Source organism: Lissotriton helveticus, chromosome 4_1, assembly GCF_964261635.1.
Source record: "Lissotriton helveticus chromosome 4_1, aLisHel1.1, whole genome shotgun sequence".
NCBI classification, from domain to species: Eukaryota; Metazoa; Chordata; class Amphibia; order Caudata; family Salamandridae; genus Lissotriton; species Lissotriton helveticus.
In genome coordinates this window covers 1,085,181,365-1,085,196,935 of record NC_136063.1, presented here as the reverse complement: position 1 = coordinate 1,085,196,935, position 15,571 = coordinate 1,085,181,365, and the positions used below count along the sequence as shown (strand labels likewise).

Here is a 15,571-nt window from a genome sequence, read left to right as displayed (position 1 = left end):
AGAATGATTGATCCCTCATACTTTTTTTGTTTTTGCACATCTCACCAGTAAACTGATTGGAGAAATGTACTGAATCAGTTGATTCATATGTTCTCAATGACTCCAAGTCAGACTATCTAGTGCACTCATGAAGTGGACACAGGTGACAGTCTGCCTGTTAAAAATAAGATTTACAGGCAACCTGACCATGTCAGGGACTGCATCAGGACTGAAGTGAAGGATTCAAGTTTTATACTAATGGACTATACTCACCAATAGCCCATATACCAATGTAAGTAATAATAATTCAGTCGGCAATGGAGAAGGTTCAATCGTTTATTATTCAAATGCAAGCCCTGACAGGGGAGCTCAGTCTACACGACCCTCAGAGGTGCGCAGAGGAGACTGACTACATGTACAAGATACAAAGCATATATACGTTTCATGCGTTCATAATGACACCTTACAAGGAAAGATCCAACTTGTCAGTAAGCCAAGAGGAATACCCATATAAGGCACAATTGATTTGCAAGTAGCTGAGGCCTGAGCTATTCCGGGGGCAGGTCAGTGAGGTGCCTCTCTGTCTATCTGTAGCCCGGGGAGTACAAGAACGGGCTCTGCTAGAATGTGCGCATCCCACAAGAAAGGCAGGTGTGACCTTGGATTTTCTTGAGCTACAAGCTAACGAATAGAGTAGACGGCTTAACTGGCCATCGTGGTTTCAAGCAGAAAGCGTGATCACGTGATTTCGGGGAAACAGTACTTGCACACAGAGAAACGAAACAAAATTGCTCCGGTCATATCAATAGGAACAGTCGAACGAAAAGTGAATCATTGGTTATTATGCTACTACAATGAACTCTAGTCATATAATTATACAAGCACGGGGTTATATTGTATATATTAGGCCAATAATATGGTGTTTATCAAATTTAGATCCCATCAGACGGCCCTTTTGGCCTACTATAGCCAATATAACTATATTTATTCTACGAAAACTCCCTCATCGATCTGCATAAGGTCAGAAACCTCCCTCTGTATCATTTGCTGCTCGACTTTGGCCTGACGAGAAAAGTTTAAAGCAGACGTTATTCGTGTAGCACAGAAAGAGCAACAAGCTGGGCCACATTGGAGGCATAGGCAACAAGTAAATATTACTCCAAAAGCTCCAGCAAGCACCATAAATATCTTCCAACCCCAAGTGGCTAAAAGACCCCAAAACCAACTACTGAGGGACCAGGTACCATTATCCACATGTGCATCGCTGGCTAATCGATGTAGTTTCTGAATTGCAAGATGAATGGTGGGGGCTGAATCAGGAATAAACACACAGTAAGAGCTGCCGATCACATGACATGCTCCGCCCCTATCTGCGAGGATGACGTCAAGAACCATCCGGTTCTGAAGCGATACGAGCCTTGTCGCCTGAAGCTCCACAGTAATGTTCGTTAGGATCCCAGTTGTGGTATGGACCACGTTTTCAACTATTCTGGACAAATGTCTTATACTTCGGCTATTGAATTTAGGTCCCCAAAAGGGAGTGAGACCTTTTGCAAAATCTTAAAACTGCTGCAGGGAGGTATCTGTTTGATCGGTACTGTCAGTATCAAAATTCCTAATATTTCGGCTAGCCACTACCCCCCTCCGGACCAACTGATGCGTTCTATGATAATCAGGCGGGGCAATATAAACTGGGGGGTAGAGAAATGAGAGATAGCAACGTCCTGCCCAGCCCAGTGGGAGCCAAGTATATGCATTCTCTCCACACACGAAATATACATCTGGAGGGGTAATCATAGGTGGGGTACTATATACCTGCAGGGTGTAAGTGTAATTACATCTACTCTTTCCTACCTTAGCATGGCCTCGGCCTTGTATGCAAAAGGGAGAGGTGGTATTGATAATGGGAATCGGCAAAGCCTTGTCATTCGTGACATTTTGTTCTTTAAAATGCTGGAAATACATAGTGTAATTAAAGAGTTCAAAATCCTGCATTTCCTCTTGTAACCAAGTCATATTCCATATTCTTATAGTCCGTATATACATTCATGCAAGCATTTGGATCTAAAGATCCCTCTCCTTCATTTGCTTCTGCATCAAATCCTTGATGTTGTTCTATATACTTCAAAATGGCCTCATAATCTTTCTCAGTATATATCTTTGGTTCAGCTACATATTGAGAATATATTAATGATAATAATTGAAACCAAGCTTCACAGCTAGCTAAATAGGACATTGGCAAGGAAATGAATAATTCATGCTGGTGCATTACTGAAGGAAGTAACCCACATACCGAGCAATTCGTCTTATTCGTGGTGCTGTGAGTTTAATGCAACATTTCAATAAAAGCATTTTTCATATAAGTTTCTCGTTGTCTAGCTTTATGAGGGGGCAAAGAATAAAAGAGATGTTCTTCCGGGGCTACCGTAGTTCCTAGTAATTTCTGTACAGGGTGCTGAAATTCTAAATATACGAATACACACATCATAATCACTGTGATTATTATAATGAAAGCAACGAAGGCCACCTTCACTCTGGTGGGCCATCCGGAAAACAAATGCATATTATCCACATATCGGTTAGGGGCTAGTGGCCTTTCATCCTCCATCACAAATCGGGCAAAAGGAAACATACTCTCTATAAGTCCAATTCTAACTCGGTCCCTCTCTATAAGTCCAAATCTATCTTTGTATCCACAAGGCACGCACGCCACCAGAGGGATTCTTCTTCCCACTAAGGGATCTTCTTCCTGTGTCCGTTTAGAGCCTCACAGGCAGACTCTTATTTATTCATCCAAAAGGAAGCAACTTTTCTCCTCTTGTGGAACGACCGCAGCCCTTATCTCAGTCTTTCTTTCTGAACAGTGCTACTTAGCACAATGTTCCAAGCCCTCAACGTGTTCAGTCCAGTGTCTCGCTCAGTACCCCAGCCAATCTATCCGATGTGTCTCAACTCAAGTCTTTCCCTAGCTCCTACCAGATGAATCCTGGGTACCGCGCTGTTTTCGGGGCCCCAGGTCGTATCTGCAGCATCCAGGCAGCTCTTGATCAGAAAACAACTCTGTTGCAAGGTCATCAGATGCATTCGAATCCTGTGGTGCACCTGAAACAACGGCCTCCGCTGGTTGAGCCGCTGCCCTTTCACCTGGGGGCAACACTTTACTCGGCTGCCCCTTTTCTTGGGCGTCTGAAAAGGGAACAAAGCTCTGCAGCAATTCTCCTTCTTGGCTCGGAATTCCTTCGCTGTTTCGCAAATCAAAGGGCAAAGGGAGCGGCAGGCATTTCAGGTGGCTGATATGGATCCAGTGCTTGCGTCCATCCACTTTCACCGCCGACCTCGTTGCAAGGATGATTTGGTAGGGTCCGGACAACTTCGGTTCCAAACTCGATTTTCTTTGATAATTCTTCACCAGGACCCACTGACCCGGTTCCAACCGATGTCCAGGACCCTCTGGTAGCGGCCGCAATGTCTCAGATACCTGTTGATGAATAGAACGCAGATCTTTAGTCAAAGTATACAAATAATCTGTCATCAAAGGATAATCAATATCTCTAAAAGACCTGGGCCTGGGAACTCCCCACACATTAGCAGGACAGACAAAAATTACCTCATAAGGGGATTACCCAGTTCTCGTGTGGGGCGTTGTTCTCAAAGACAACAACGCTAGAGGGAGTGCGTCGGGCCTTTTTAATCCAGTACTGGCACAGATCTTGGCCATCTTTAATTTCAATGTGCCGTTATATTTTTCAACCAGACCCGCTGACTGGGGGTGCCTAGCTGCATGAAATTTTTGTTTAATCTGTAAACCTTCACAAACGCTCTGAACCAACAAGGAGTTAAAGTGTGTTCCGTTATCAGACCAGATAATCCGGGGCAAACAATAACGTGGGAAATATTCCTTAACTAGAGCTTTGGCCGTTGCAACCGCAGTTGCTTCTTTGGTGGGGTAGGCTTCAACCCATTTACTAAAAGCACAAACAACCACCAACACATACTTCAAATTAGTCACTCGTTCCATTTGTATGTAATCTATTTGTATAACTTCGAAAGGCAGAGATGGTGGTGCAAAATTTCCGATCAAGACAGGTTCTCGACCCCCAGGGTTGTAACGTAGGCACACAGGGCAATATTTGACTACATGCGCTGCAGTCTTAGGAATATTTGGGTTCTTCCAGACTGCGTCTAACACTGCACAAATACCTTTTGTTCCTATGTGGGCTGGGCTATGAGCCATGGTCACTACAGCATATACCAATGCATTAGGGAGTAACCATCGCTGTTTCTCAGTTCGATCTATCCATCATTCGTTTTTGTCTAATTGTCCTACTTCCTGTTCCGATCTCTGTGCCTCGTCTATGGTAGCTTCTTTTTGTAATTCTTTTACACTTTCAATGGTATTGTCGAACACAGACGTTTCCGCCACCCACCGAGCCGAAGCACTAGGAAACATGGGAGTCATTTTAGTCTGTGCTGTTTCTTTAGCTATTGAGTCAGCAAAAGCATTTCCTTTTCCAGTAGAATCAATGACTTTCTTGTGAGCACTGCATTTAATGATGGCTACTTTTTCTGGTAATGTCAAAGCAAATAACAATCGATCAATTAAAGGACCATGTTGAATTTTCTGGCCATGTGTGGTAAAGAAGCCCCTCTCCCTCCATAGCCTCCCAAAACTATGGGCAACGCCGAAGGAGTACTGGCTGTCCGTGAAGATATTTACCCTCAGTCCTTCGCTCAATTCACATGCTCGTAACAAGGCTATTAGTTCAGCTGCTTGAGCTGAGTGATGGGAAATCCTAGCAGTTTCCACCACTGTTTTCAACGTTGTGATTGCATAGGCAGCTGTTGCAGTACCATCTGGCAACTTAAAACAAGAACCATGTACATACAGCTCTCCTTGGGGTTCTGTTAAAGGGGTGTCAGTAAGATCAACACGCCATTTGGTCTCTTCTTCAGTTCTAAATGTACAATCACGGGTATCATCCTCTTTATCATTGGACGGGAAAGGGAGTAACGTTGCTGGATTCAATGTAGCACATCTTATAATCGTAATATGTGGTGCAAACAATGTTAACTCATATCCCGTCAAACGAGCACTCGTGGGGTGCTGAGTCTTAGTTCTATTTAATAGAATGTCCACAGCATGCGGTACCATGACTGTGAGGTCCGTATTCAAGACTATACCCTCCGATTGTCGGATGGCCACCGCTACTGCCGCAGTGGCCCTCAGACAACTTGGTAGGGCTCGTGCAACGTTATCCAGGACCGATGAAAAGAATGCATAGGGTCTCTGTTTTCCGCCGAAACCCTGTGTTAATACTGAAAGCAAACAACCGTCCACCTCGTGCACATAAAGTGAAAAAGGCTTCCGGTAATCGGGGGTACTCAAGACAGGTGCAGAACATAAAGCAGATTTCAAAGATTCAAAGGCTTCCTGACATTCATCCGTCCAGGGTAGGGGTTCATACACATCTTTGGTAGTCAAATACAACAAGGGTTTAGAGAGGAGTGAATAGTTAGGAATCCATTGGCGACAGTAAGAGGTTATGCCAAGAAAAGCACGAACATCACGTTGGGTACGAGGTACAGACATGTTTGTAATTACAGATATTCGCTCTGGAGTCAACCGTCTCCCCGCTTTTGACAGTAAATGGCCAAGGTAAGTCACTTCCTGTCGACAATATTGGAATTTGGAAAGGGAGACTTTATTTCCTTTGTCAGCCAAATGATGTAACAATTTCACTGTCGCCTCTTTGAGGCCTTCTTCTGTATCAGAGGCCAGCAAAATGTCATCCACATACTGGATGATTGCATTTCCTGCTGGCAAAATTAATTAATCAAGAACTGCCTTCAAAGCCTGACTATATATGCTGGGACTTTCTGTATAGCCTTGGGGTGCGCGCGTAAATCTAAAGCTTCGTCCACCTAATGAGAATCCGAATATGTCTCTGCTATCAGGGTGAATCGGAATGCTAAAGAAAGCATTCTTGAGGTCTATTACTGAAAAATATTAAGCCGTTGGAGGAATCATCGTGAGGATCGCTATAATATCTGGCACTACTGGATATTGTGGGACCACTATTTTGTTGACTTCCCGAAGATCAATCACAAAACGATATGCAGTCTTATAATCTGGAGCACCATCAATTGGTGTCTTCTTCAAAATCAGCAAAATCGGACTGTTACAAACGTTAGCAGCTGTCTCTTCCACCACTCCCCGTTTAACGAGGTCACGAATAATATGCAACAAGGCCTGTTCACCTTCCGGTGAAATCTTATACTGAGGAATGCGTGGCAGCTGTGCGTTTGGTTTCAGTGTTATTGACACAGGAGCTATTCTTAACAGCCCAACATCACTGTCCCCTGTGGCCCACAATGTCCGAGGAATGGTTGAGAATTCAGGGGGCAAGGTCTCATTTTTAGCAAAGTATTGAGCTATTTTCACAGGTGGTTTCTGCATCGTCAGGAAAACACCATCAGGGGAGCAATAAATGCGTGCATGTAATTTCTTCAAAATATCTAACCCTAAAAGGTTTTCGCCACAATTAGAAGTTAGAAGGAAAGGCGTGTGCATGGAAATGGGGCCTATGGTAAAAGGCAGAGGTTTAGAAACGGGGCTTACCACCGGTATTCCAGAGAATCCTACTGATACATTATTTTGGCCAGACAGAGCTGCCCCTGGGACCAGTGTATGGGCGACTGAACTATTCATCGCTCCAGTATCCACTAAAAACTTTCCCGATGTACCCAACAGTTCTCCTTGCACATAAGGTCCCTCTTGGTCAACTGGTACGGTAATATGGCCCCCGCTCTGTCCATGGCTGTCTCATGAATAATCCTGTTAATCGTACCGATCATCCCGATAAGTTTCATTGTAGTACTGCCTATTCTGTGGGTCAACAAAATAATTCTTTCGGGAGTCCTCATAGTGCAAATCCTCCCTTCGCATACTATTCCGGTCTATATACCCTCAACGCATTCCTCGTCCTCTACTGGATCCATTCCTTGCTAACAACAGAGGGCAGTCTGCCCTCCAATGTCCCTCCTGTTTACAATAAGAACATTGATTTATCCCAACATTCGGAGGACCTCCTCTGCCCCTTCCTGCCATCATGCCTCTCTGAAACGAGCCTCGCACCCCTCGTCCTGTACTTTGCCCTCTGCTTACCTGCTGCAGCAACACCCTAGTCTTTAAATCCTTAGTCTTTTTCTCTGACTTCTCCTTACTCTCATTTTCACGATGCTCGTAATATTGGGCCATGCTGAGGATAACGGACGGAGCAGCCGTAGTCCATGTACTTTCAGCTGATTGGAGACTGGACATAACCTCCGGGAGCAAATTCGTAACAAATCTATTTACAAATAATCGTACTCCTCCCTCTGTAGAGAGGTCCTGACCACTGAAATCTATGAAAACTTTCTCAAACCTAGTAAAGAAATCTGACACACTTTCATCCTTTTTCTGTTTACATGCGGTCAGTTTATCCCAATCTACTTTTCTAGGAGGGAGAAGAGTCTTCATGTAGGTAACGATTTTATCCGGTACTGCTAATATCACATCCCGTGGTTTCTCACCTGGCTTTCGTTCCTTATCCCAATTCTTCAATTGATCCCATGTTCCTCCTAACTCAGGGATATGGTCCGTATCGTGTATCTGCCTCCAAATATCTACTGGGATCAGGAGGCCAAAAAATAGTTTGATGTCAGCTATAGTCATAATAGCGGAATTGGCGGCTTCAGTCAATTCTTTATAATAAGCTGTAGGATTCTTGCGAGGGTCAGGGAGCTGGGCTTTTAACGTAAGGACCTCGCTTCGTTTCCAAGGGGTGGAAACCCATTGTTCCTGAAGCCTAGCGTCCATTCGTGCTCTTGTAACATTGCCCCCATTATCCCTTAGTTCGGGAACCTCCGGGAAAAAGAGAGGATGCACCTCTCTAATGGGGTGCTGTGCTCCCCATTCAAAGCCATTCCGGTGCATTCGTTCTCGATAACTCAAAAGCGTCGTTACATTCTGATATACTTCCGCAGTTTGGAGGTGAAATTTATGAGCATGATCCCTGATATCACGCAGTATCTGAGGAGGCAACCCTTCCTCAAAATACTGTTCCCATAATTAAATCAATCGGATCGCCATGCTCTCTAAAGCCAGCTGTTGTGCAACTGGTTCGAAATCCTTCATGGTGCTCCAAATATCTTCTAAAGTATAAATAGGATTCCGCATCCACTGGGATGCCTGAATTATAATGGCTCACCTCTCCTCTATCCCCAACAACGACCGAGTGTAGGCTCGCTGATCACTCAAGTCTGACAACGGTCGCTTGGGCGTAGCACCACCCAGACCAACTGTATTTTGTAAATCTAAAGCAGTCTGAGTCAGAGGGGAGAGAAACACAGGGTACGAGGGAGAAGGGGCAGCCGCGTCCGGCTGGGGGGATATTAAGGGTGAGGTAGTTGGTCGAAGAGAAGGAGGGGAAAGCGGGGCATTCTGTCCCTGTCCGCCAGTGGGGGCCGTGGCGACCGCCCTCGTCGGTGCCTTGACGGCCGATGCGGCTCCCGGTTGGTCAGCTCGTATCAAGGGTACAGCTGGGTACAAGCCTTGTGGGCCATAAGGTGGAGGTGGACGGGCTTCCAACAGATCCTCTAACTCATCACCCGTCTCTGGTCTAGCCACATAGCTTTTATCCGTTTCTAACCGGAACTGTCTATCCATCCGTTCAATATTTTATTCCACCTTTCCCTTATCATATGCCACTGCTTTCTGAGTAATTGTTTGCCCCGATTTCAATTTTCCCAACTTCTCTTCTCTAATTCGTCGTCTTTTTGCCTCCTTCAACCAGAGGTCCAGAGAGTCAAACATCGACTGACGGCTTTTCTTCATAAACAATTTATTCTGTATATAATTAATCTTTTTCTCATCAAAAGACCCCGTAAGAGGCCATTGCAATTCCGAATTGTCCTTGGTATATTTGTTCCAAAGGGTATTAAACAGAATTGGCTGTAATCCATGTTTAACCCCTTCGGTGCTCATGACGGAACGGTTCCGTCATGAGCGTCGGTTGGCCTGTGCTCATGTCGGAACCGTTCCGTCATGAGTCCATAGGTTCTTTAGAACCTTCAGCACTGCAGCGGAATTCGCGCAGCACTGAAGGGGTTAACGTACATATCAAAACTGGGACTGCCCTCGGGAGGGGCAGGCGGTCTTTCTTCGAGCCGTGCACCTCTCCGGCAGCAGCACCCAAAACATATTTTGCTAAAACAAGGCATTATGACAATAACCACACAATTCTCATCCACAAAATTTTAAAACACACACACACTCGGACGCGTCCTTGTCATCATCCACTCTGACACTTTTTCATCCAACCGTCGCAATAAAGTGCTGTAAAACAGTGCAAGGCAAAATATTCTTCAAAATTTCTTCTATGCAAATGACGTCTTCAAATACGAACAGAGCCCGTCGACTCCTGTTCGGGGAATCGATTCAAAAGAATTCCAGACCAACAAAATCTAACCAAAAGGAACAGTCGTTAGACTGTTCTGAGAGCGCCTGATAGGCGAACCACGAACCCTCTCACAGGCCATCCCATGATCCTGTTCTGGTTGGGCCAGACATCTGGGCGCGTAGCACCAGAACGCGAGCTTATGCAGTTGCTCCCAGGGCTTTCCCAGAGAGGATTCGGCCGAGCGAGTAACGCCGTACTCTGCTAAGGCATCAGGTTTGGTCTCAAATTTTTCACCAAACAAGTCTGTGAGGTACCCACCCGTGCAGCCCCTTCGCCGCAACGGTAGATCCCCAGTTTTCCTCGTGGTCCGGCTTCCCCGGCCACCTTCAAACAAAAACAGTTAACTGTCGTCAAAAAGAAACACTTCCTCCGAGTGATCATTATCCAATCTAATCACAGATGTCACTCACCTGGTGCACTTCAGGCCGATTGCGAATTCTCCACTGCCGACACCTAGACAGACCGACACAGTCTGTTCTTCTCTCGGGTTAAGCCCGTAGGACTCCGGCGTAGGGTCTTCAATAGCTGGGAGGGATACTGGGCTCGAGAGTGGGACGGCTTGTTTTCATACCCCAAACGGGTGTTTCAAATCAGGATCCTCTTTCTGTCCACCCACTCGGCCAGAACTCCTCCTTGTCCCACCACCCCTGTTTACAGGAGGGGACGACCCTATCGCGGAGTCACGGCAGAGTCGCCAACTGAAGGATTCAAGTTTTATACTAATGGACTATACTCACCAATAGCCCATATACCAATGTAAGTAATAATAATTCAGTCGGCAATGGAGAAGGTTCAATCGTTTTTTATTCAAATGCAAGCCCTGACAGGGGAGCCTCAGTCTTCACGACCCTCAGAGGTGCGCAGAGGAGACTGACTACATGTACAAGATACAAAGCATATATACGTTTCATGCATTCATAATGACACCTTACAAGGAAAGATACAACTTGTCAGTAAGCCAAGAGGAATACCCATATAAGGCACAATTGATTTGCTAGTAGCTGAGGCCTGAGCTATTCCTGGGGCAGGTCAGTGAGGTGCCTCTCTGTCTATCTGTAGCCCGGGGAGTACAAGAACGGGCTCTGCTAGAATGTGCGCATCCCACAAGAAAGGCAGGTATGACCTTGGGTTTTCTTGAGCTACAAGCTAACGAATAGAGTAGACGGCTTAACTGGCCATCGTGGTTTCAAGCAGAAAGCGTGATCACGTGATTTCGGGGAAACAGTACTTGCACACAGAGAAACAAAACAAAATGGCCCCGGTCATATCAATAGGAACAGTCGAACGGAAAGTGAATCATTGGTTATTATGCTACTACAATGAACTCTAATCATATAATTATACAGGCACGGGGATATATTGTATATATTAGGCCAATAATATGGTGTTTATCGAATTTAGATCCCATCAGAGGTCCAGAAAATGTTGGACCTGGCAGTAATTAAGCCCTAAGATAGCCCTTGGGCTATTCCAGTAATCTTGGTACCAAAACCTCACACCCAGAATGGTAAGAGAGAGATGAGGTTCTGTGTTGACTACAGGGGTCTCAATGCAGTCACTAGGACTGACGCCCGCCCAATATCCAGGGCAGATGAACTTATAGATACTTTGGCCTCATCCAAGTTTCTCAGTACATTTGACCTGACAGCTGGCTACGGTCAAATCAGATCAGCTGAGGATGCAACGCCCAAAACAGCATTTTCAACCACTAGTGGGCATTACCAATTTGTGGTGATGCCCTTTGGGTTGAAGAATGCACCTGCCACATTTCAAAGGTTGGTGATCAAAGTCCTTACAGGCCTGGAAGCCTATAGTGCATCTTATCTAGATGATATTCCTTTCTTTAGCTCCACCTGGGAGGATGATTTAGGTCCACCTGAGAAGTGTTTTAGAGGCACTGCAGAAAGCAGGCCTTACTATCAAGGCCACCAAGTGCCAGATAGGGCAGAGTCAGGTTGTATACCTAGGCCACCTTGTGGGTGGAGGTCAGTTTCAACCACTGCAGAGCAAAATCCAGACCATCATAGACTGGGTTGCTCCCACTACCCAGACACAGGTCGGAGCTTTCTTGGGCCTGACTGAGTTCTACAGGAGGTTTGTCAAAGGATATGAATCCATAGTGTCCCCTTTGAATGACTTAACTTTCAAAAGAATGCCTAAGAAAGTTCAGTGGACAGTTAGCTGTCAAAAGGCTTTGATGACATGAAACAGGTCATGTGCACTGCTCCCATTCTACAAAGTACGACTCTTCCAAACAATTCATTGTTCAAACTGATGCATCTGAGTTGGGGTAGGGGCTGTGTTATCACACTTGAATGAAGAGGGTCAGGATCAGCCAGTAGCTTTTATTAGCAGAAGGCTGACCCCCAGAGAGAAACGTTGGTCAGCTATTGAGAGGCAAGCCTTTGCTGTGGTTTGGGCCTTGAAGAAGCTGAGGACATACTTGTTTGGCACTCCCTTCATTGTTCAGACAGACCACAAGCCCCTCTTATGGCTAAAACAGATGAAGGGTGAAAAACCCAAACTTTTGAGGTGGTCCATTTCCCTACAGGGGATGGACTACACATTGTAACATAGACCTAGGAGTAACCATGCCAATGCAGATGGACTCTCTAGATATTTCCACTTAGAACATGAAGATTCAACTGGTCAAGGTTAGTTTAATGTCCTTACGTTTGGGGGGGTTGTGTAAGAGAGTAAGATCTGCTTCTTATAGTTACCCCCACTTTTTGATGATGTTTCACTGCTTTCGACTTAGACCTACTGGGATCCTGCTCTCTAGGACCCCTGTCTAGCTGCTTTCTCTTCTAAATTGATTGCATGTACTTTAGGTACACTCCAGATTGGATACTGGGGTACCATTATCAGTCCCTAGTATATGATATACTATGTACCGAGGGCATAGGTACCCCAGAGGTGTCCCAGGGGCTGCCGCATGTATTATACCACCCGTGAGAGACCATTAAAACTGACACCACAAGTCCGCTACTGCAGCCTGTATAAGGTGGTGCATGCACCCCTTACTTAGATATAGGTTCACTCTATATATTCTAAATCACTGCACATATGAACCTATCAGTCACCCCTATAGCAGGCCTCATCAATCCCGATAGCAGGGTGCTGGGTTTTATGTGAGCAGGTGCCCCTGCATGAGAAGAACACCTCTGCAAAAAAGAAGGGGGACCCCTGAAGAGATACAGGCAGGTAAACAGGGGAAAATGATAACACCAACAACTGGAGAATGCCTGCCCAACACTTTAAAAAAAGGCCCTAGGAGAGGGTCCTGATATTTATAAACACCCACCGGAGCAGACCAAGGCTAAGATGGACAATCACATTGGATTTAACAAGATATATGGTAGTTTTATTTTTTCTTTATCAAATGTATATAAGAAACATATCATCAGTTTTTAAACAAAAATTTAAATACAAGACCAAGCCACACTTAAATTTTTTTTTATCAATTGATCATGTGACACACACCAAATTCATACATCACACTCACACTATCATACATTCCAGGACTTATCATTACAGCTGAAACATTACACATGCACTTTACATCAACAATAGCATCAGGGTATACGCAGCAGCCACATAATGATAGGATGACAGATTAGAGAAAGTCATCAGGGGGGTAGAGATAGATACAATCCAGCTGCCCCCACACAAACAATGCCAACGCGCGTTTCGGTGTATCGCCCCAGCCGGGGCTACACCTTCATCAGGGTGGAGGTGGAAAAGGGGTATGGGACAGTACACCTGTAAACATAGGAAAGGAAACACACATTCAGGATGATTATCAATACTGGCAGCCTCCAAATTCTTCATTAAATTAGATCAAATAGCTACATGATCGGCTCTGGGGGAACAATGATTTATATATATATATACAAAATATTTACACATATTCAATAAAACTGGAATAGGGTGCATCATAACAAAACATAAGTGACCACAAATGAGCAGAAATAGACATTGCCAAAACTCATATTTAAGGGCACAGACAAAACTCATTTCAGAAGTCACAAACCAGCATATAAGAGAACACCCCGAAAAAAAATTATAGAGGGAAAAGGAGAATACAAATGTTTTTTTTGCATGCTACAAAGAACCAGTGCCAATAGTGATAAAGAAAAGAAAAGAAAAAAGGCAAGCAGTGAGTGTAAAGCATGTACCAATCCCACATGCAAAGGGAGAATCCATATACGCTACTCAATCGCATACCCGTAGTTAGAGATGCACAAAAAGCGGTTGGTTTTTCTAAAACTGAAGTAATGGGTTTTTCAGAACCGGTACTGAACCGGTAACCCAGCGGTGCCAGGGACAACACCCTAAGACTTCGGGTCCTTCCTGTTTCAGACTACAGAAACACAGAGTCTTCTAGGTGAAGTCAAAGATCGAATTTATTGGCTGCAACCAAGTAACAGGTATCCTAGAAGTACAACACGGTGTATATTCTCAGGAGACTGCTCAATCTTACAAAGCCAGCCTTCTCTTTTTATACAAAATATTATGCTTAAGGCAAACATTCTTAAGTTTACAGTTGACCATTCACATATTTTCACTACAAAGAAAAAGCAGAGTCATGATGACAAGCCCATATTTCGGTTCGTCCAGCCCACAACAAATTATCCGGCAAGGCCCAACACTTTCATCAGATATCGACGGACCCCGAATAAAAATGGGCACCTACTCCTCATAAAACAGGTCATAAAGTAGGAAACAGGGACAGGTGTGTGCAAGATTAGGCGTGGTTTGTGTGTGATGAAAGGTTTATGGCATGTTGTGCCTTGATACTATCTCGTTCGGCCACTGGGAGAGGAACTGACCGAACAGGTTTGGCCTTGGGCAGTGGAATCAGCTTGCCCAGGTCGCAGAGAAGTCAGCAAAGGTGCACGTGTCCTTCAGAATCATGTTTGGTTTTAATCATTGGCCTATGTGAGGGCAACTCACAAAATGGCTGCCGTACACAAAATGGAACCCGAGGGTTCAGGACGAAAACTGCGGTTTCAAGGTGAAATCGTCACTCGAATATGACGAACATGCTTGTACATAGTGTACTAGCCATTCTCGGTCTTCTGATATAAAAATCGTCATGGTACGATGATGTTTATAACACGGGTCCAGAATTTTCAGTACTACAGACCCTCCTTTTGCCCTTACATAGGCAATAACCTATACTCATGCTAATCTGAGTCCAGGTCTATATTCCTAAAGTCATTGAGATGTTGCTGTAGCATCATCCTATTACTTAGCTCGTCCCTTGATACAGGTTTCCTTACACACGATGTAGCACAAAGGCCACATATTGCAGGAGCACACTGTACGCACAGACAGAACAGGAAAAGAATGGCTAAGATCATCCCAATGACCATCAGAATTTTCCAACCCCAGCCGGATACCAGTTCCCAGAACCATCCCATTAACGACCAATCTCCTTTGTCTACATGAATAGATTCGGAAATCTTATGCAGTTTGGAGATGGCCTGGTATACTGTTGGAGCGTTATCTGGAATGAAAACACAGCAACTCGATTCGATCACCCTACATACCCCACCTCGGTCTGCAAGTATGACGTCTAACACGACCCTGTTCTGAAGGGTCATAAGACGATCCGACTGGAGCTCAGCAGTAAAGTTACTAAGGGCACCGGCAGTTTCAATCACAGTGGATTCAACCACCCTTGTCAATTGCCTTATGTTCCTGCTGTTAACCATGGGTCCCCAGAACGTCAGAAAACCCCTCACGAAGTCTCCAAATTCTTGTTCTGCAGTATCCTCTTCACTGAAGACACCTCTAACTATCCTTGTCTTATGGTAATCTGCCGCCGCTGTGTAGGTGGGAGGCAACAGGAACGAAACAAAGCATGCGCCCGAAAAGTCAGGGGGCAACCATGTATAGGCTCTATCATGGCAGATCAAATAGGTCAAGTGATTGAGTATCTGGGCATAACACTCAACCAAAATTTAACCTGGGTGCCACATAAAACAAAAGCAACCACTAAACTAATCCAGAGGGCGGGCGCAATCACAAGAATCGCAAAAAAATCCCCCCTTCGTCCATTGGCACCAGCAATACAAATTTACAAG

The 15,571-nt window shown here is 45.0% G+C and overlaps 1 long non-coding RNA gene across 1 annotated transcript in view; it reads right to left on the bottom strand.

The window, feature by feature from the left end:
* Positions 1 to 301: 301 nt before the first annotated feature.
* The window catches only part of LOC144828995 (uncharacterized), a 29,133-nt gene continuing 13,863 nt past the window's right edge, over positions 302 to 15,571 (bottom strand). The window contains exon 2 of the long non-coding RNA XR_013610577.1: positions 302 to 3,457. This is a non-coding gene — a long non-coding RNA (uncharacterized LOC144828995). The remainder of the gene's footprint in view (positions 3,458 to 15,571) is intronic.